The following is a 24,750-nucleotide window of genomic DNA, read 5'->3' on the forward strand; positions in this document are numbered from 1 at the left end:
ATATATATATATATATATATATTTCAAAGTGAATGTGTGAAGAAAGTCAAACACCCTACACAAAAAAAAAAGTAAAATAATGATGTTGGATGATTGGTTCAAAAAGGTAGGGTATTGTGAAAAACTAATTTTCTCATTTTCACAAAGTACACAGGCGAAGAGTAATGTGGAAAGTTACAGCAAGATATATATATATATATATATATATATATATATATATATATATATATATACACAAACCTAATTCCAAAAAGGTTGGGACAATGTAAAAATTGTGAGTAAAAAAGGAATTTAATAATCTACAAATCTCATAAACTTATATTTTATTCACAATAGAATATAGATAACATATCAAATGTTGAAAGTGAGACATTTTGAAATGTCATGCCAAATATTGGCTCATTTTGGATTTCATGAGAGCTACACATTCCAAAAAAAGATGGGACAGGTAGCAATAAGAGGCCGGAAAAGTTAAATGTACATATAAGGAACAGCTGGAGGATTCATTTGTAACTTATTAGGTCAATTGGCAACATGATTGGGTATAAAAAGAGCGTCTCAGAGTGGTAGTGTCTCTCAGAAGTCAAGATGGGCAGAGGATCACCAATTCCCCCAATACTGCAGCAAGACTACAGACGTCAAGGCCAGAAAACCATACTGGATGCCCCTGATCTTTGGGCCCTTAGACGGCACTGCATCACATGAATGCTACTATAATGGAAATCACAACATGGGCTCAGGAATACTTCCAGAAAACATTGTCAGTGAACACAATCCACCATACCATTCGCTGTTGCCAGCTAAAACATGTTAGCAACAAACAAAGTGTTAAAACATGCTAGAATCATGGTAACAATGTGCTGAGACATGCTAGCAACATAAAGCATGCTATAAGCATACTGACCATGTATTACAATGTTAGAAACATACTAGCCATGTATTTCAACATGCAGAAAACATCCTAAAACATAATAACAATGTGCTACAACATGCTTATACGTTAAAATATGCAACACTCAGCCATAATGTGATATGCTAAAGCACACAAACAGAATCTAAGTCCATGCCACAGCATTACTACTGTAATTCATTATCCCCAGCGATGGAAATATATAGATATAAAATAAATGAGGGAATGAGATAAAGTGTGGTGGAGTGAACGCACTGCAATACTGAAGAAAATGGTTGAAAACATGTCACGTACATTTCTAGTCGTTTAGATGACTAATGCTAGTGATTACAGAACAAGTGATAAATGACTCAGATTAACCTGCAGTCAACGTGAACCCACAGCTGTGTGTGTGTCTCTTTCTCTCTCTCAGGTGTTTGATTGCCGTTGTTGTTGGCTGTGCTGGGACCTGGTTATATGAGGCTGCTCAAGGGACTGCAGTAATTAATTTGTACCTGTGGAGTCATTGCACCGTAGAGCAGAGCCCACAGAGGAGCTCAGATGTCAGTGTTCATGACTTTGTAGTTCAACGAGTCTATTAAAGTGCTTTCTGTGCTTTTGGATGTTTCCTATAAGGAAACAACAAGATGTAAGTCAGATACTGCTTCTGGTTAGTTCTTTAGAATTTGTAAGTCACAAAGTCTATACAGTTTCATAAATTGGACCAAAGCAGACTGTAAGTCACTATTTTACTATTTAACTTTTTGATGACTCTGTAAAGCTTTGGTTATGTCTGGACCTTGTCTCATTAATTCAGTAAAGCAGCTTAATTTGAGATGCTTTGCATGGCTGTTCACACACACACACACACAAACACACATATATAAAGTTAGAAAACATCAGTAATTAATATATTAGGTCAATATCAACATGTCAATTTACTGCGGCTTTAATGACTTTCATTATATTGTATTTTCATAGTAAGTTATATTCATAATAAAACTACAATATGCATTGAAACGTACATTACAGTAAATACTATAGATTTTTTTTCAGTTTAATATTTACTAAAATGTCTGTTTACTACATCTTTGATGATATTATTACACTTTTTTATAATAAATTAAATTAAAATAAAATAAATATATTACACAAATATATATATTGTTAACAAATTTGTTTTTAATTACAGTGATCTGCCATTAAAATATTTAACCATTGTTGTATTAACTACTTCCATTCAGTATTAATCCTTCAAATTCATACTAACATCCCAAGAAAAGATCATTAGCTATATGATATTCCAACAAAACCGGTCACTTGGGAACTTTGGTAAAAACACCACTAATATGACGTTTCCATTTTAGGACTGGGCTTCAAAAAGCACAACCCATGATAAGGTTAAACTAATGTCACTTTTACTCCTGACCCATAAGTACCCTGTTTAGTGTTTAGAATAAAGGAACACTCCGACTTTTTGGGACTTTAGCTTACTCACAGTATCTTCCAGAGTTAGATAAGTCCATACATACCTTTTTCATTTCTGTGCGTTCTGTAAGTGTTATTTGACGCACCCACCGTTAGCCTAGCTTAGCACAAAGACTGGATGTAAATGGATACTGTTAGCATAGTAATCCCAATAAGTGACAAAATAATGCATTTTCCTATTTACATATTGTGATCTGTATAGTCACAGTGTGTACAAATAACAAGGCTATATGAGACAGAGGCCATTTTTAATCGTATAAATACTGGGAACTATATTCTCACTAGGCGTAGGAGCACAGCTAACGTTACTTGGGCGGAGTGGCTACTTGGGCGGAGTGATTAGCGCAGCACACGAGGTGCCGTGTTGATGGTTCTGTAAACAAAACAAATGACTAGCTAGACGTGACTCGTGATCATGGCTGACTTAGAACGTTAGCTGTGCTCCTACGCCTAGTGAGAATATAGTTCCCAGTCTTCATATGATTAAAAATAGTCTCTGTCTCATATAGCCTTGTTATTTTTACACGCTGTGACTATACAGATCACAACATGTAAATAGCAAAATGTTTGCATTATTTTGTCACTTATTGGGATTACTATGCTAACAGTATCCATCTACATCCAGTCTTTGTGCTAAGCTTGGCTAGCGGTGGGTGCGTCAAATAACACTTACAGAACCCACAGAAATGAAAAAGGTATGTATGGACTTATCTAACTCTGGAGGATACTGTGAATAAGCTAAAGTCCCAAAAAGTCGGAGTGTTCCTTTAAGATCTCATTTTAATCATGGCACCAATCTCCCACTGAATTTTGCGATTGGACTGAAATTATAAGAGGCTTCTGAATTCTCGTTCTCTCTTTTTCTTTATCTCTGGATCCATCCATTTGTGATGGGCAGCCAAGCAGCAAATTGTCTTGTCAACCAACAAGTTATTTTAAAAGGCTGAATAGCAACTTCAAAAGATGCTGAAAAAAAAGAAACAGACGGTAGAGAGACAGAGACAGACACAAAGATGTATAATTAAAGTCTGCTCACAGAGCGCTTTGATTGGATAAAGGCACTATAAAGACACACACTAGACGGGGATGAGGGAGAGCACTTCATACACACAGGCACATACTCTCAATTTAGTGAGAAACACAAAACACACACACACATTTTTGCTCAAAAAAAGAAATAATTGGATAAAAAAGGTCACAACTGAGTGCTTAAACGAAGTTATAAAGCAAGAAACTCTATTCAGTATAATGAATTTACTACATCTGAGGGGCAAAAAAATGAAACAGAGCAGCCTTCATTATAGCAAAATCACTGTAAGGTGACATTTTATTATATAAAACGTAGTTGAGACTCTAAAATCTGATTGAATGAGTAATCCGGTCAAATCATCAGAATCATGTGAATATTAGTTTATTTATTGTACATTGAATGTAATAATAATAATAATAATAATAATAATAATAATAATAATAATAATAATATATATATATATATATATATATATATATATATATATATATATATATATATATATATATATATATATATATATATATATATATATATATATGTGTGTGTGTGCTTATATTATATTATATTATATTATATTATATTATATTATATTATATTATATTATATTATATTATATTATATTATATTATATTATAGGTAACACTTCACAATAAGTTTCAATCTGTTAACATCATAATTATATCATAAATGTTAATAATAATACTAATACAAAAAAAGGGAAATGTAAGTTTTTTTTGTTTTTTTGAGCCGGTTCATTTCGGTGAACTGGATGATTTGGTTTGTAAGTTGGACGGAATTATTTGTTCAGATTCGTTCTTTTGCTATTTTATGGATTTGGTTCATCCATTTATCTTTTAGAGCTCAAACGGTCTTGTGTTTGTTTTCCCAGGTGCCCTGGTTTGGTTCGCTCAAAATAAAATCTAAACGATTTTATTTTGCTGTAAACATTGCGAACAGCATTCTTGAAGTTGTAAATAACAGATTGATTTTAAATTACTGAAGAGTGTGAGATGAAACACAAGCCCACAGTAGTGTGTCAAACAAACACGAAATGCAATTGTGTTTTTACGTGCAACAGCTTTGAGGAAATTACAGTGTGACTGTGTGAGCATCATGTTTTGCATTGGTGTGAATGTCAGTGCTTTCAGGATGGGGAAAATCAATGGAGACTTCATCTCAAATGAAACAGGACCTCATGGGACTGGCGTCTCACCTCCATTCCTGATGATCTGGGAAATGAGCCATACTCAGACTTCAGTAAATCACTGCACAAACATGGCAGAATACTAATCATTTTTAAAGACTATTTCTGCTTCCTTGCTCTGTAAAAAATGATAATGTAAATATACCAAGTATTTAAATGACCTAAAATATACTGGTAAAAAAATGATTATCAAAATAGTTATCAAACAAATAAAACAAAAGCTACTTAACAAATAAATGGCTTGTTTTTACTTACATTCAACAATATTTTACAATTAAGGTAACTGAACTGTTTGTTAAATATAATTAATAATATTTATTTATATTATTCTCATTAACATACAATAATATAACAATACAATAATTATCAATATTTTAGAGTAAAATTATTATTTATTAAAAAATTTTGCCAAACATTATATTTGTAATTAACATTTCATTCAGACTTCATTCATAGTTAACCGATAAGGCAGATTTAACTAACATATTTAATATATTTCCCCTTAAAATGACCCATTTTACCATTTCTTTTATATTATTGTTATTATTTTTTATTATTATTGTGTGGATGGAGAGTTCTGAATTAGTCTTCTGTTAATCAGTTAACAAAACATTAACAGTTTTTACAGTGAAAGTAAATTAATTTGTTTGTTAATATTTCAATTCACATAACCAATAGTATAATACATTAAATCTAATACATATGATTTTAAATGATAATGTTTGCATTATTTAAATGCTTGCACTATAGAGTCATAGTTTTTTTAACTTAAAGAAACAAATGACCAATATTCCAATGACCAATATCTTACAGTAAAAATACATTTTTGTTCAAATCTAATCTATATTTAATCTACAGTATATCTAACATTTCTATTTGATTAATGTATTTATTATACCAATTATATTAAATACATTTACAATACAAATTACAGGGTATTTTCGTTTTTAAAATATCTAATAAATAACATTTAAAGTTAGATCTTTTAAATCTTTAAAATAGTAATTGACCTTTTAAATCGAATGTCATTTTTTCATTGTATATGTTAAAATAACTTGGTTAGCCAATTAAGCAGTTAAAGCATTTTCCTCCTTAACATGGGCCGTTTTACAACATGGATGGAGAAAGTTTATCCAAATGAATCGGCAAACTTTAAGAAAACAATATTCACAATAAACGTTTCTGTAAATGGTTGTTCAATAGTTCAAATTCACTTTCATATCAACCTATTACACTCAGTCAGCAGCATTAGTCATTTCCTACACACACACAAACACACACACACACACACACACAGACAGAGAGTATAAACACAATCAATTCGGCAGCATACAAATGCACCCGAGTGTGACCGTTCACACACACACAAACACTACTAGAGGAACGTCTGTAACCCCTTCACCTGAATCATGTCAGCCTTTCTTCTACATGCAGTGCCATCCGTCATTCCTTTTATCATTCTGTCCCTCCTTTGGTGCATTTCTTCCCCCTGGTAAGGAATAATAATTACATAAACAGTCTGGATGACAGTGGAGAGTCTTTGCTGGTGGCAATAACTCAGCTTCACTGCCCGAAGATCCAAACACTTGGTTTTCTTGCAAACAGGGTACATTTACACAATGATTTTAGCATGAGTGCATCATGTGAAGGTTAATAAAACAATAGTGTGTAAGATTAAGATTATAATATAATATAATATCATGTGATCATATATATGTATCATTAAAAAGTCTAATTATGATATTTCTTTAAAGTATATCATAATTCATATTGTTTGATCCATCATTGCACACATGATATGAAAGTTACCAGGTTTATTAGCTTTACATTACATTATTATCTTAATCTTACTTAGTCTTTTTAACTTTCACATACTGTAGTGCACTGATGCTATGAATTGTATTGTTATATATGCTATTATATTCTATTATAATAGATTTTATGATTTTATAATGCTAAATTATATTTTAGTTCACATTATTACATCATAATATAATATAACAGTTTTACTAAAATAATATATTTCACTGTAAATTGTATGGCCTTTCATGTTGTTATATAGCCATAAACCTATTTTCACAGCATTTTAAACATATAATGTTGTTAAATCTAATATAATTAATTTGTTAAAGTAAAAAAAAAAACTTGATCAGTTAATAAGTTTAATTTATAGTTCATTTTATTATGATAAACAGATTTTGTTTAAATTTAATATACTGTAACTGAATTAGTAACTGAAATTGGATAAAAGCATCTGCCAAATGTAAAATGACAAAAATTACAGTACATTTGTAGTGTTTTGTTTTTACAAACTGATGCACAAATCAAAATCAGTTTTCTTTGATAATTGACAGCATTTAAACAGCTCTGCCCTTTCAATGTAAATAAAAAAGGCTGTTGAACACATATCAAAGTGCCATTAAAACCAACCTACTGTAGCCCAATTAGACAATGCAGCAAGAGTTAGTTTATGGGTGATCATGAGGCTTATGAGTCATTTTTCACTCCCAGTTCATATTTGCTGCTGGGGCCAATTAGAGTCCTGTAGATTTAGAAGAAGCACCTGATGAAGGCCTGAATAACAATGGACCTGTGTAAAAAAAAATACAGTAACAAATTAGATAATTTAGCTCAATGTGAGTGTACAATCATATTCAGCTATCAAAGCAATCCTTCAGATGCTCTCCCTGTTGTAGCTACAACATTGTATAAACATCTAATAAATTCTAAACAGTAATTATGAAACATTCCTTTTTCTGAAAAAAAAAAATATATATATATATATATATATATATATATATATATATATATATATATATATAATATATAAAAATACACACCATGTGTTTGGCTGTATATTGGAATATCAAAACTTTTGAATTTGATTTAATTATTTATTAATTTTTTCATTAATTAGCATTATCATTTATTTTATTTAAAAATGTTGTTTTTTAATTACATAATAGTTATATATTATTTAGAGTTAGTTTTAAGGGTGTATACATTTCAGTGTAGTTTTTGTTTTCATTATATCATAGCAAAACAAATGATTGATTATTGATATATTAAAGATAATTTCACTGCAAATCATATAGTAATTCATATAACACTCATCATTGAATGTATTATGTGAAAGTTGCAGGTTTACTGGCTTTACATAGTCAATATAATATAATATAATATAATATAATATAATATAATATAATATAATATAATATAATATAATATAATATAATATAATATAATATACAAACCTGATTCCAAAAAAGTTGGGACACTGTACAAATTGTGAATAAAAACAGAATGCAATGATGTGGAAGTTTAAATTTATTCTAAAAGTATTTCAATATTTTATTCAGAATGCAACATAGATGACATATCAAAATGTTTAAACTGAGAAAATGTATCATTTTAAGGGAATAATCAGTTGATTTTAAATTTCATGGCATCAACACATCTAAAAGAAGTTGGGACAAGGCCATGTTTACCACTCTGTGGCATCCCCTCTTCTTTTTATAACAGTCTGCAAACGTCTGGGGACTGATGAGACAAGTTCCTCCAGTTTAGGAATAGGAATGTTGTCCCATTTTTGTCTAATACAAGCTTCTAGTAACTCAACTGTCTTAGGTCTTCTTTGTTGCATTTTCCTCTTTATAATACGCCAAATGTTTTCCATGGGTGAAAGATCTGGACTGCAGGCTGGCCATTTCTTCTACACAGCCATGATGTTGTAATTGATGAATTATGTGGTCTGGCGTTGTCATGTTGGAAAATACAAGGTCTTCCCTGAAAGATACAACGTCTGGATGGGAGCATATTTTGTTCTAAAACTTGGATATACCTTTCAGCATTGATGGTGCCTTTCCAGATTTGTAAGTTGCCCATGCCACACACACTCATGCAACCACATATGATCAGAGATGCAGGCTTCTGAACTGAGCGCTGACAACAACTTGGGTTGTCCTTGTCCTCTTTAGTCCGGATGACATGTTCCCAGTTTTCCAAAAAGAACTTTGATTCTGATTCGTCTGACCACAGAACAGTTTTCCACTTTGTCACAGTCCATTTTAAATGAGCCTTGGCCAACAGAAAACACCTGCACTTCTGGATAATGTTTAGATATGGCTTCTTTATTGACCTATAGAGTTCTATATGGCAATGGCGAAAGGCACGGTGGATTGTGTTCACTGACAATGTTTTTTGGAAGTATTCCTGAGCCTATGTTGTGATTTCTATTACAGTAGCATTCCTGTATGTGATGCAGTGCTGTATAAGGGCCCAAAGATCACGGGCATCCAGTATGGTTTTCTGGCCTTGACCCTTACACACAGAGATGGTTCCAGATTGTCTGAATCTTTGGATGATATTATGCACTGTATATGATGATAATTTCAAATTCTTTGCAATTTTTTTCTGAGAAATTCCTTTCTGATATTGCTCCACTATTTTTCACTGCAGCATTGGGGGAATTGGTGATCCTCTGCCCATCTTGACTTCTGAGAGTCACTGCCACTCTGAGAGGCTCTTTTTATACCCAATCATGTTTCCAATTGACCTAATAAGTTGCAAATTGATCTTCCAGCTGTTCCTTATATGTACACTTAACTTATCCGGCCTCTTATTGCTACCTGTCCCAACTTTTTTGGAATGTGTAGCTCTCATGAAATCCAAAATGAGCCAATATTTGGCATGACATTTCAAAATGTCTCACTTTTAACATGTGATATGTCATATATATTCTATTGTGAATAAAATATAAGTTTATGAGATTTGTAAATTATTACTTTCCTTTTTTACTCACAATTTGTACAGTGTCCCAACTTTTTTGGAATATTATATAATATAAAAGTCTTGATGTTATTGCAGAAACAAACATTACAAATTTAAACAGTTTTCACTGTTAATAATATTATATTAAATATAATTAATACAGCAATTCATATTGTTACATCCATCACTGCATGAATTTCCAGGTTTAAATTTGGCGTGCATACGTTTGGGTGCGAGCTGAAAACACTTCCAAACTTTTTCAGAATTCACAATGAAAAATAACTTTTTTGAAAGATGAAAGATGAAAGATGATTTATTTTTCATCAAAATAAAAAGACATGAATGAACATGCATAGGCAAAAACCATATAAATTTTTTAATCACCAATACATTTTTAGTTTTATTGTATTTTTTTATTACTTTTTTTGTTTTGTTTTTACCAAACTTTGTATAAAGATAATTCTCATCTATGTTATAACATTATTATTTAATATACCATATTTCTTTCTGCAAAATGAATGTAAAATGGCCATAAAAAAGTTTTCTCATATATATATATATATAATGTATCTATAAACAATCAAATTTGCAGGTTTTATATTTTTAACTATAAAGTTTGGTTACTAAATGGGGTGCAAAATGTCACACAGAATCAATTAATAATTTTTTTTACTGCTTAATTAAATTAACAATCCAAATCGAACCATTTTAAACCAGTTCGCCAAAAGGAATTACCCAAACCAATTTCCTAAAATGTTAAAATTAACTGTCAATTAACTGTCCAAAGAGATTAACTAAAATGTCTAAATCTGTCCAAGTGTTTCACTAAAATGAACTGTCCAAATCCGTTTATTAAAATAAGCTATTGAAATGATTAACTGAAATTAATTTTTCAAAACGATTTGCTAAAATTAAATGTTGAAATGATTCCCTAAAACAAATTGGCCAGCTTCTTTAAACAACCCACAAAATAAACTATTCAGACTGAATCTCTACAATGAATCATGCAGGCAGATTTACTAAAATCATTCATACTAGCTCACTAAAATGAACTATCCAAAACCAAATGACTAAAATTTACCATTTGAACTGATTTACTAAAATGAATTTTTCAAAAGCTGCATATTTAATCCCATGTGTTGCATTTGGATCAGTTCATTTATCTGTAAAATTTTCATCACACAAAAATCATAAAAGACATAAAAACACCACTTTGTCACATTTAACTACTTTTTTTTTTTTTTTTTTTTTTTTTTGTAGAAATAGCATGTTACTGCAAAAGTTCCACTTTTCTAAACCACTGTAACACTACTGTTAATTTAAACTCTAATAAATACAGGCTTTATCAATTTATTAGCAGCCCGAAGTGTGCAACATGGGAAAAATAATAGAAAAGTAATAAGTACTGATTATTTCACAGGCACATCTAAATAGTCACTCCGAGTCACTTTCAAAGATTTGTTGCCTCTAACCTCACAAAATCCACAGATTAGTTCTTCCTCAAAAGCACAATCAGCTCGGTCCTACAGTTTTGTTTCCAGCAGAACTGGTGCACCATGAACTCCTGAAAGTTGTACAATGTTGGAGGTGCAAATTAAAGCAATATATTCCACACAAGACACCCCGAATAGTCGTACACTCCTGGGAACAAGAAGATAGCAGCTACAACTCAAGCAAAGACAGACAAACAACAGTAATAAACACTGAATCTGTGCTCCAATAAAGCCAATAAACACGGCCTGGTTTTTCAACCACCCGATGTGAGCATAACAAATAAAACAATCATATCCGTCCTATTTTCCTGACAGATGAAAGATGAAAGTGCAAGCTATTCAGGTATTAGCAAAGTTTCTGCCAACTGAAGTTGTCGTTGTACAGGTCAGTTTAAATTAAGCGCAATTAATTCTCTCCCATGCTGTTCTTTGCCGACTGTCAGGCCTGAGTAAGATGTAAGCTGGGAGATGCATGGTAATTAAGAACGGAAATGAATTAGATATTGACATTCTCCCTACATTTGTGCGGTAATGTTTCCGTAAGCAGCTTAGCAAATGTGCTGTGCTAATAGGCTAATCCTCCAACTGTCTGCTCAGAAACCCTCTCTCTTGCTTTCTTTTTCTCTCCATCTCTCCACAAAGCTATAATGGTCGTCTTTGAATGATAAGGAAAGGTTGAGACAAATGCGCCATTGCTTATTTAAACCCATAGTCTTAAGGTGCAGTAATATTAGTAAAATTTCAGCAAAAATGTGCAGGTCTCAGTGATGGTTGTGTTTAGGGGTTGAAAAACCCTTAAAGCCTTCTTATACATTCACCATCTCATACAATTTTATCGTGAGAAACTGCATTGTTAATAGTTTTAAGCTGTGGTCAACATTAGCAAATTTCACAGACAAAAAAAAAATCCATTGTCAATAGTGTCAATAATCTCAAAGCATAGAATCCCATCTTCATATGTGAATGCAACTCTGTAGTGTTTCTTTGACCATTTCACCAGATGCAGTGCAAAATTTTAGTAATAAAAGTCCATTGTATATTTTCAATTGTGTAGTGATGTTTGAAGCAGTTTTCACAGTAGTGACTTTCAAAACAGGCAGGTTTCTGTTGGCAGTCATGACAAATTCACTTGACCAACCCACTGCAAAATCTACGCAGGTAAATCTTTTGCCCTGATGTAAAATTTCCGATAGCATGGATTCCTATCGAAATGACTGGATTTTGCTGGTGAAATTTCACAAAGGAAAAGGAAATGTAACCACATTTTCATTGTTGGCTGGAAAGAGAGAAAATAAAAATGGCCAAAGGTTAGTCCCGCATAGCCAGAAGGTCTGGAATCTATAGCAGCTTTCATTAGCCAAGGCCCACCCATGAACCCATTTGAGCGACATGTCAAACAACCAATCGTTTGAGGCGTGGAAATGTCGCCACAATAACGGACCAGTGTGTAAAACTCTTGGACATATTTTAAAGATTCTGTGCCACAAACTTTAAATATTCCACATACTTTTGAAAACCCACTGTTTAGTTGATCCTGATAAGCACTCACTCACATTGTCACAGTTGTAAACACTATAGAGGCTTTCTTCTTTCGTGAGGGGGTTTGACACCATTGTATCTTTGTTTTACAGGTGGAATGTTAAAGAACGCGACACATACGTCTCGTGGAAATCCTGTAGAATTTCTGTAGAACAATCTGATGACGACTTTGACACTCCTGATGTGTTTCCACTTTTGTGTGCCATATGCATCAGACGTTCAGCCAATCGTCCGTGGGCGTGACGTCTGAGACGAAGACTAGCCAAAGGTTTATTGGTACAGTTTGTCATTGACAGCAGTTTTAAGCTTAGACCACATTAGTAAAAGTTTGTGGGAAAATATCTATTGTTGCATTGACAATCTCTTGAGGCAAAGACTGCCATCTTCATTTGTGAATGGAGCTATAATTAGATAATCTTTAATATTTGTAGTGCTCATTTTGCAGTTTAACATAAGGTGTGGTCACATTAGTAAAATTCCAGCAAAATTTTAAAGGGTCCATTGTGCACAGTTTACACAGAAATCACTTTCAAACCAAGCAACTTTCTACTGGGGAACACAACAAATTCACATGACCAGCTCGAACCCGTTGCAAGATATGGAAGTGAAATATTTTGCATGGTTGACCAAAATAGTAAGTGATGTTTTACTCAAATTTACCAAGTATAGTTTAACATCATTAATAAAATAGTCTGTGAAGTGCAGAATCCAAATGAACGGAACTATGGTTTAAAAAGGAACTTGATACTTCTCAAAGTTTCAATAATTGAGCAATATATCGTAATATGTGGCTGGCCTGTGCTGAATAGAGATGTTCTTGTGCTTCTGAATTTCTAAACTGATATGATAAGCAGGTGAGGTTGCATATCTGTCCCTCATGACCTCTGCTTGGGAGTCACTGAGCTCTGTAAAGCTCATCCGAAGTGCTGTGGGAAACATGTCGAAACCTGAGTGAGAGTTTAATTAGTTTGAGAGAGAGACTCGAAAGCTCTGAATAATAGATATCAAACCTGTGGAGACATTCAAAGGAAACCACAGATGTTCCTGAGCCACATGGTGGATGTTTGAAGACTTTACAAAATGCAAACAGGTTATTAAAATAGAGAATAAAAGTCTTTCCCCAAATATACTTTGCGTTGGATAAATGGAGGCTGTCACAATTGGTTAGTGGTTTGTTCAGTGTGTTGTAATGAACTCCATAAACCCAGTATCTTTCCCAGGTATTAGCCTACATTCGTCTTAGTTTTGGGGGTTTAAGGGACGTGTGAAAGGAAGCTTCTCTAGCTTTCCCCTTTATCCAAGGCTCAAGCTGCTAACTGCTGGCATGGATGTTTTAAGATCAGACCATAGTCTCAGTGACAGAGCTGCAAAATGTTCTTTTTTGGGGTCACATTGTGCTGCTAATTTTTCCGTTTCAGTTGAAATTGCTTTGTCTCGGAGAACGGGAGAGGTATGTATTAACTCATCTAAATTGAGGCAAGAACATAATATTTTTACTTTAATATTTATTTTATAACCTGATAAGATTTTTTTTTTTTTTTTTTTTTTTTGTGCGCTGTAGGTTTGATACAAAAAAGGAGGTTTAATTAGCATAATAGACTTCATTCAAAAATATAAAAAAATATTAATTTGTCCTTACTTTTGAAATGTAAATATTAATCAAACTTTATCTAGGGTGATCTCTTTTTTGTTTGTTGAGGATGTTATTGTTATTGTTAATATTATTATGCAGTATTTTTTTATTTATTTGTGTTTTTATCATCATTATTATTATTATTATTATTTATTATTATTTTGCAGTAATTTGACATATGTTAAGTTACATAAAAATGCTTAATAGGTATTAGAGCTCTACATGCATTATATGTATCAGTGTATATCTAAACATAAGTGTGAATTTTGTTTATGAATACTAATGAGATTTTTTATAAGATAACACATTTGATTGGGTAATATTAGGTGAAATGTAAGCACATCTACATACACAAAAAGCTATGAGCTGTTTCGGTCTCAGTATAACTTAAAGAAATCCTTTAACAGTGAAATGGCCAAATGAACACACTTTTCATCAGTGATTGATTCATTGCTTTATATATTTATTAGCTTGCTTGCTTAAACAAAAGTGAGTGAACATTATACGAATACATTTATGAATAAAACCATGTATTATAGGTATTTAGTCAATATGTCCAGCATGTAATCAGAGTATTATGAACATACATGAAAATGGTATTGCATGGTTTGTCTTAGTTTAGTGTAATTGTGCTATGTTGTGAATTGTTGTACTGTTTAGTTTAATTTTGGTGTGCTTCATTGTGTGTTTTGTGCTCATATTATGTACAGTTCCCATAGAAAACATGATTATTTGCTAAGCTTGTGAAAGGTTATAGTTTAGCTAGTCGACGTCAGCAGAGATGTTAGTATTCTTCATACATATTTCCCTCTGCATTTTTAATACAGAACCTCTTTTCACCCCTGCAGTTTCACAGTTTACCTCGCTGTTGAACGCCGTCAGTCACGTCTTGTTGCCTGAACTCTTGAAAGCTTTAACACAACAGTGCTGACCACTCTTAATATTCAATATTAAAAGAATGAGTCGAGTAGTCCTCATGTTGTTTGAAATCTGAGTGTTATTTCTCTGTGGAACTTCAGAACTAAGAGAAGCACAACATGATTATATATATATATATATATATATATATATATATATATATATATATATATATATATATATATATATATAAACAGTGAAACTGCTCAACAAAACAGCACAATGAAACTAAACCATGAACACAACAAAGCCCAATTAATCAAAAAACTAACTAAGCAACAAAACAAAGCAGCATAATGAAACTAAACAAATAAAATAACAGTACAACAAAACCGCACAAATTAAACAAAAACTAAACAACAGTACAACAAACAGCACAGGATAAAGAAACAAAAAACAGTGAAACTGCTCAATTAAACAACAAAACAGCACAATGAAACTAAACCAAACATGAACACAACAAAGCCCAATTAAGCAAAAAACAAACTAAGCAACAAAACACAGCAGCATAATGAAACTAAACAAATAAAATAACAGTACAACAAAACCGCACAAATTAAACAAAAATTTAAACTAAACAATAGTACGACAAAACAGCACAGGATAAAGAAACAAACTAAACAACAAAACACAGCATTTCACAATGACACTAAACATAATCAAACTAAACAACAGTATAACAAATCAGCACAATTAAACTAAACCAAGCAAGAACACAACAAAGCCTGATTTAAAAAAAAAAGAAAACTAAAACTAAAACAAAGCAACAAAACACAGCGGCACAATGACACTAAACACAAACAAACTAAATAAAATAACAGTACAACAGAACAGCACAAATGAAACTAAAACTAAACAACAGTACAACAATACAGCACAGGACAAAGAAACAAACTAAACAGTACAGCACAGTACACACAGCATTTCACAATGATACTAAACATAATCAAACTAAACAACAGTATAACAGATCAGCACAATGAAACTAAACAAACGAAATAACACAGCACAGCACAAATAAACTAAACATAAAACAGCACAGTGAAACTAAATGAAAACAGTAGAAGTATGGATAATAAAGTCATAGCATTACAAAAATAGCAGTTGTTGCATCACCTGGGTCACACATGGGCTAATATTTACCAGTAGTCAAAAAGATAAATAGGCACTATTTTAGCAACTGTTATAGCTGATACAACCTTAATCTTACAGACAATTGACGGCAGCTTAATGGAATTTAATGTTAATGTACAAACTATTACAGTAATAATAGCAAATAACGTTATGTTAAGGGTGAACTTGACCTTGATGTCCTTGTCAAAAAGCATGTTCAAATGCATGTGTCGGAGATGTTTCAGGCTTTGAAGTAAACTAGGTTGTGAAAGCAGGATTATATTGACTTTAAATACATCCACCTCCAACTTACACAAGTATTTTATTTTGTTGTCATTTTCTTTTCATTTTCCCCCCACACTCATCCCCTCCCTTTCTCATTTTCTGTGTAGTAAGCATTTCAGGGCTACGAATTTGGAGGGGAATTCTAGCTGAACAAGACCATCATAAATCACAGTTTGTCTAAGCCAGGCAAATATGTATCCCTCAGAAACCTTTATGGTTCCTCTGTAAAACAGTTGTTTGCCCACTCATACGATGGTTGCAATAACTCCTAACCCGTGTGACCATATATCTCCATGGGCTCTCATTAAAGTGCTTGCTCTTTCCAAAGCACTCGTCTCTATAGCGCCTCTCTCACAAATTTAATTGCTATATCCTATAAGCTCTCCTCTTCTGGGTGCTGGCCCATATTTTTCTCCCACCCCTTTATGATTCGTCATGCTTGGCTGTATGGCTAACAATGAATATGCCTTCAAAAAAGATGCATGTTTGTGCATTGTCAAAATTAGGTGACGAAAAAAAAAAAGGAATATTAAGGCAACAATTTGCGTGGCTTTTTCAAATAATTAATATATTCAATTGTTTCAAATAAACATTTTGGTTGCACTTTATTTTACAGTACGTGTACTTACATGTACTTATAGTGTACTTACAGTGTATTTATCTAAGAAAGTTCTGGAAATACAAGGTAACTACATGGGTTAGGGTTAGGTTTAGGGGTAGGTTCAGGGTTAGTACCTAGTTATTACATAGTTATTGTAATCACTATAATAAGTACATAGTATGTACATGAGGAACAGGACCGTAAAATAAAGTGCTACCAATATTTTAACTAAACTTAAAATGTCAGTTTGTCATGACTTAAAATATGGCATCATTTTAGCAATTACCTATTTACACACTGCTCCAGGTGTGTGTTCAAGATATGTATGTCCACTACTGTGTGTGTGCACTTGCGTTAAATGCAGAATACAAGGTCTGAGTATGGAGTGTAAAGTGTTATGTTTGTGCAATGTAAAAATGAGAACAAAAACTTATCATTGGACATCTGAAGAATGGCCACAGGTTGCTGATTCAATCCCAGATTGTGATGTGTACAGTATATGTAATACAATATAGAACAAATAAACTAAGTTATAACAATTATGCATTGATTTCCATAAATACCAAAGTGCATGTCATACATTTACCTATACGATATTTAATAATCTACCAGCAATGCACTCTACATGTTTATTTAATAAGACCTGTAATCAGTGCGTGTCAAATATTTATTGACTATTTACATCTCCATGGTAAGCTCTCAGCCAAATTATAACGAACAGACGGAAATGGCCTAAGGATTAAAACAACTCCTTTGAAAGTTGCACATCTAATTTATTCATATAGCATACCGTCGGATGTTGTCGTAATGGTACATTAGCTCAAAAAATGCTTAATACAATTGCATGCCTGTTACTGATCTGAAAAGTCAATTTGCACACTTATTGCTTTATGCTAATTAGCATGTCCCATAATTAACACTATTGCATAATATGCATATCATATGCTAAGTACAACAATCTAACAATATGATATGCAATATCAAATATTCTAAATCTTATTTAAAATATGAGATAAATGATAAATGAGTATTGCCATAAAAGTGCTCTCTGAGAAGCTGTGTGTGTAAGGTAATAACCTGCAGGTAAGGCGATCCACTTTGACAAATGAATATAGGAGTGTTAACTTTTCAAAGTCTCAGACTCTATCAGCACCAAATTACGTTTTCAGCCGGGCGAAATGACTAGCTTATTAAAACCCATCCGAAGTAATGGCATTTAAATAAATAAACGAAGAGAACAGAGAGCTGCTGTTACCGTGTAATTGGAGACATCCCTTCTGGCCACCAGAGCAGAGAAACTCTGGCGCCGTGAAAGTGGAAAAGTCAGCAATGGAATGGAGAGTTTGCGATTAGAGGCTTCTGACAAATTGCAATCGTCAATTGATTGCACTCCTAAATGGTTCTCTTGTAGATCTGCCAACAATAAAAGGGTTCTGAGTTTGCACTTCCACTTATGTTCGGTTTGTGTGAGTGTTAATTTCTCCTGTGGCGAGCTTGTTGGAACGTCTAAGGCAATACTAGCTTACTGCTTGTTCTGTAAACTTCACTTAAAAAAAAAAAAATAATAATATTATTTAAACTGTTATTTTTGCATGTTTAATACAATTGTGCATAAAATATTATACATCTGGCAGTATGATTAAACAATAAGCTAAAATAAAAAAAAATAAAAACTGCAATGCAATGCAGTTACTCCCAGTTCGTTCTCTCCGAAAGTCAAGTCAGAAGCATTGCATTGGGGGATAGTATTCCATGCAATATTGGACTATTACAGCAACACTACTTATTCAATTTTCATCTTATCTTTCCACCAACACGCACATTTTTGTGATAGTTAGCATCGTAATGCAACCAAATGCTAAAGCACTGTTGATCTGTAGCATGTAGTGTTGTTAACTACTTTTCCAAATGAGAAGCTTGTTGTTAAACAACTTAGGTATGAGTAGGTTAGCATGCTAATGCTTTTAAAGCAGCTTCCTCAACAATGGTTTCATTCACATTAAATATACAATGTACTTCAGAAAGAGCAAAATAGCATGTAAGCATGCTATTCGGAACAGAGCCTATGTGATTTATCTCTCTCTCTTTCCATTCTGTCGTTTATCCTTATTAATTCCTCATTTGTATTCAAATGAAACTTAATGCGTACAGAGACTGAAATTTCACTGTTCATGGCCTCATTAATGGCACCTTCCACTTTCCATGAGGGCAAAAAACAAGAACACTAAATGATGAAGAATATTCTCTGCATGTTGTTTTCTCTTCCGGTACCTACAAAATGTGCAGCTTTCCAATTTGTAACATTTCTCTTGTGAGGCAGTCAGCAGGGCATTAACCCTACCTCCAAAATAACATAGACAAGCCTGAAGGGAAACTCATAATGTCCTTTCAAAACTTCAAACAACTACAACTTTACTTTTCAACCCCTGAAAGAAAAATCACAGCTGGTCTCAATCAATCTACAGACATGGCACCAATGCAGCAATACATCAGGGAAATTATCTTGCTAATGTCTGTAATATAGATGGACAAAATGGCCAAAATTGTATATCAAGGTATAACTTATTTCATTTCACAATAGCAGCATCATACTATTGTTTAGAAGACCATTTCTACCAACAAGTTTAGGCATGAAGGCATTGCAAGGTGACACAGCATCTTGCTTCTTCTCGGGGGAACCATGGTTACATGTGTAAACCAAGATGTTCCCCTTCTAGGGAAGTCGTGCTGCATCCTCTAGCGGACACTAAGGGGAACAAAATGTCTGTCCAACTAGTGAGAGAACACCAAGGAAGTGACAGACATACACCTAACCTTTCCTCAAAAAGGAACCAAGCCACTGATGCTCCTGATGCATGGAATGCAATCTTCTTAAAACCTTAACAGGGGAGATAACACAGTCCAGGCAAGAGGCTCGAAGAAGACTACTTAACACCCTGGGGGGGGGAGGGGGTTGGGGGTCTAATACATGGCTATACATGGCCAACAGGATTAGAGTTGTTGCACAAGTGCTTCAGACACCGGTCTTGCTGGCAGCAGTCCCCATAGCAAACGCAAGTTTGCAACGCAAGTTCGCTTGAAGGGGAAATAAAGTTACAATAACAAGAAAACTAAGATGAAGTTGGTAAAACTTCTAACTTTAAGATAGTCAATTATGAGCCAATTTTGACAGTTGCAATTATTAGGTAAAAATTCAAAACTGTTACACAAAAAAATAAAAAAAACACCTGTAATATAAAGTCACAATGTTGAAATGTAGTGTCATATTGCAAGCTGTAGCCACAATTATTTGGAAAAACTCAAATTATAAAAGTTGCAGTTACATGAAAAAGTCACTAGTCAGCAATAGGAATAATCACATTTATGATGAACAAAAAAAACACAAATTAGCTATTAAAGTACCCATTGCAAAACAAATAACAAAGTTAAAATAATGAAAAAAATATGAGATAAAGTTATAAGTGTAATAAAAATCTTACAAGCTATTCACAATTATGAGAAAAACAACGAATTATGAAAAAGGGGGGGGGGGGGGTTCCAATTATGAGATAGTTGCAATATCAAGTAACATAAAAAATGCAATTGTGAGATATAAAGTTGAAGTTATAAGACAATCTAATTACAAACTATAAAGCTGCAATTATTAGAAAAAGTTCCCAATTATGAAAGTCATTAAAAAACTCACTATTATATAATGAAAAGTTAGTTGTATTGTAAAGTTATTGTAGGCTAAAGAGTGGTGTTGGACTCGGTCGATTTAGATCGGCACTTCGGAGCAGGTTCGCGACTCCGTTGATTCAGATTGAGACTCCGGGGACTGTTTGTGATTTTTTATATTTTTTTTAATTGAACATACGTCACTTCCTGTTTGTTGTTGACGGCTGAACTGCGTTTGAGCTCCGTCACTATATTCTTTTCATTGACTATTTTTAACTTAAAAATCTATTTTATACACCATCGTTTCCGTTTATATAACGCGTGAATATATCCTCTATTGTATTCTACAACAAAAACAATCAGAGCGACTCGCTATCACTAGATTTATTTTGATCTCCCGTGTCCGCTATTAGCTTTTAGCCAGTTAGCATCAGCAAGCGTGGTTGCTGCTAACTGCGCTTACATTGCTAATACTCTATTCACACACATTACCACTGCTGTACTCACTGTTACTTGCTTTAATGGCGGATGAATGTCTCCACTCTGTGCAGCTCGAGCTCGAGGCCGTGGGGAAGCAGATTCGCGACCTGGAACAGAGGCAGGCCGAGCTGAGAGAGCGGAGAGCCGCGCTGGAATCATCCCGGGCTGACGCTCACAAGTCCGGGGTAAGTATACAGCGTGCTGTTAACAGTCCCACCACGTCTACTCCGTGTGTTTCTCTGCGCAGGCCCGGTGCACCCAGGACGCGATCTTCCCAGATGTCCTTCACTGCGACGCCGGGACACCACGGACTCTGGGTGCATCCACAGCGGAGGATGCGAGCCGGGTCCCGGGCGACGACATCTCCCCCTCCTGCCTTCGAGATCTCCATCCAGAACCGCTTCGCTCCCCTCCGCGAGACAGGACGCGACGCTGTGATCATCGGAGACTCCATCGTCCGACACGTAAGTGCTACGTTAGCCGAAGGTAAAGTGCACACTCATTGTTTGCCTGGTGCTCGTGTTCTCGATGTTTCTGCGCAGATACCCGCGATCCTGAAGGACGACGAGAGCCCGAGAGCGGTCGTGCTTCACGCCGGGGTTAACGACACCACGCTGCGGCAGATGGAGACGCTGAAGAGGGACTTCAGGAGCCTGATCGAGACGGTTCGCAGCACGACGCCCGCGGCGACGATCGTCGTGTCAGGACCACTGCCCACGTATCGACGAGGACACGAAAGGTTCAGTAGACTTTTTGCTTTAAATGAATGGTTGTTGTCATGGTGTAAAGAACAGAAACTGCTATTTGTTAATAACTGGAATCTTTTCTGGGAGCGTCCTAGGCTGTTTCGCGCTGATGGATTACACCCCAGTCGAGTCGGAGCGGAGCTTCTCTCTGACAACATCTCCAGGACACTTCGCTCCATGTGACTAGTAAGTCAATTCTCAAATAACCATTATGATGAGTTTTGTTCCACCCGCTTAAATGATAAAAGTACTTGTGCTGTAAAACCTATTAAGACTGTGTCTGTTCCCCGAATAGTGAGGTCAAAATATAAATATAATGTAGGATCTAGAAAAAATCTTATCGTAATTAAACCAGAAAAATGTAAAGTAAATGAACAAAAACAATTTTTAAAGTTTGGGCTCATAAATATTAGATCACTCACACCAAAAGCAGTTATTGTAAATGAAATGATCACAGATAATAGTTTTGATTTACTCTGCTTGACTGAAACCTGGCTAAAACCAAATGATTATTTTGGTCTAAATGAGTCTACTCCACCAAACTACTGTTATAAGCATGAGCCCCGTCAGACTGGTCGTGGCGGGGGTGTTGCAACAATATATAGTGATATTCTCAATGTTACCCAGAAAACAGGATACAGGTTTAACTCTTTTGAAATACTAATGCTAAATGTTACTCTGTCAGACACGCAAAAGAAATCTAATGTATCTCTTGCTCTGGCTACTGTGTATAGACCACCAGGGCCGTATACAGAATTCCTAAAAGAATTTGCAGATTTCCTCTCAGACCTTCTAGTTACAGTTGATAAGGCGCTAATCATGGGAGATTTTAATATTCATGTTGATAATACAAATGATACATTAGGACTTGCGTTTACTGACCTAATAAACTCCTTTGGAGTCAAGCAAAATGTCACCGGGCCCACTCATCGTTTTAATCATACACTAGATTTAATTATATCGCATGGCATCGATCTTACTGCTATAGATATTGTACCTCAAAGTGATGATATTACAGACCATTTCCTCGTATCGTGCATGCTGCGTATAACTGATATTAACTATATGTCGCAGCGATACCGTCTGGGCAGAACTATTGTTCCAGCCACCAAAGACAGATTCGCAAATAACCTGCCTGATCTATCTCAACTGCTATTTGTACCCAAAAATACACATGAATTAGACAAAATTACTGACAACATGGGCACTATTTTCTCTAATACATTAGAAGCTGTTGCCCCAATCAAATTGAAAAAAGTTAGAGAAAAACGTACTGTACCATGGTATAACAGTAATACTCACTCTCTCAAGAAAGTAACTCGTAGTCTTGAACGCAAATGGAGAAAAACTAACTTAGAAGTTTTTAGAATTGCATGGAAAAACAGTATGTCCAGCTATAGACAGGCTCTAAAAACTGCTAGGGCAGAGCATATACACAAACTCATTGAAAATAACCAAAACAATCCAAGGTTTTTATTTAGCACAGTGGCTAAGTTAACAAATTACCAGACGCCACCTGATTCAAATATTCCACCAACGTTAAATAGTAATGACTTTATGAATTTCTTCACTGATAAAATAGATAACATTAGAAATACAATAGCGAATGTAGATTCTACAGCATCTAACACTTCAGTTTCATCCATCGCACCCAAACATAAACTGCAGTGCTTTACAACCATAGGACAGGAGGAGCTAAATAAACTTATCACTGTATCTAAACCAACAACATGTTTATTAGATCCTGTACCCACTAAATTACTGAAAGAGCTAATACCTGTAGCCGAAGAACCGCTTCTCAATATCATTAACTCGTCGTTATCTTTAGGACACGTCCCAAAACCATTCAAGCTGGCGGTTATCAAGCCTCTTATTAAGAAACCAAAACTAGATCCTAGTGTACTGGCAAATTATAGGCCTATTTCAAATCTTCCATTTATGTCTAAAATTTTAGAAAAAGTTGTGTCTGCTCAATTGAGCACCTTCCTGCATAAAAATGATCTGTATGAAGAATTTCAGTCAGGTTTTAGGCCCCACCATAGCACAGAAACTGCACTTGTTAAAATTACAAATGACCTGCTCCTTGCGTCAGACCAAGGCTGCATCTCATTTCTAGTCTTACTTGATCTTAGTGCTGCGTTCGACACCATAGATCATGACATACTCATAGATCGATTACAAAACTATACAGGTATTCAAGGGCAGGCTCTAAGATGGTTTAGATCCTACCTGTCCGATCGCTACCATTTTGTTTACTTAAATGGGGAGTCATCTCATTTATCATCAGTAAAATATGGAGTGCCACAAGGATCTGTCCTAGGTCCCCTTCTATTTTCAATATACATGTTGCCCCTTGGTAATATTATTAGAAAATACGGAATTAGCTTCCACTGTTATGCTGATGATACTCAGCTATATATATCAACGAGACCAGATGAAACTTCCCAATTATCTAAGCTAACAGAGTGTGTTAAAAATGTAAAAGATTGGATGACAAATAATTTTCTCCAATTAAATTCGGATAAGACGGAGATATTAATTATTGGACCAAAAAACACTACACAGAATCTTGTAGATTACAATCTGCAACTAGACGGATGTACTGTTACTTCCTCTACAGTCAGAAATCTGGGTGTTATATTAGACAGCAATTTGTCTTTTGAAAATCATATTTCCAATGTTACAAAAACTGCATTCTTCCATCTTAGAAACATTGCCAAGCTACGAAACATGTTATCTGTTTCTGATGCAGAAAAGCTAGTTCATGCATTCATGACCTCTAGACTGGACTATTGTAATGCACTTCTAGGTGGTTGTCCTGCTTCTTCAATAAACAAGCTACAGGTCGTCCAAAATGCAGCAGCTAGAGTCCTTACGAGGTCAAGAAAATATGATCATATT

This window comes from Carassius auratus, chromosome 47 (genome assembly GCF_003368295.1).
Source record: "Carassius auratus strain Wakin chromosome 47, ASM336829v1, whole genome shotgun sequence".
NCBI classification, from domain to species: domain Eukaryota; kingdom Metazoa; phylum Chordata; class Actinopteri; order Cypriniformes; family Cyprinidae; genus Carassius; species Carassius auratus.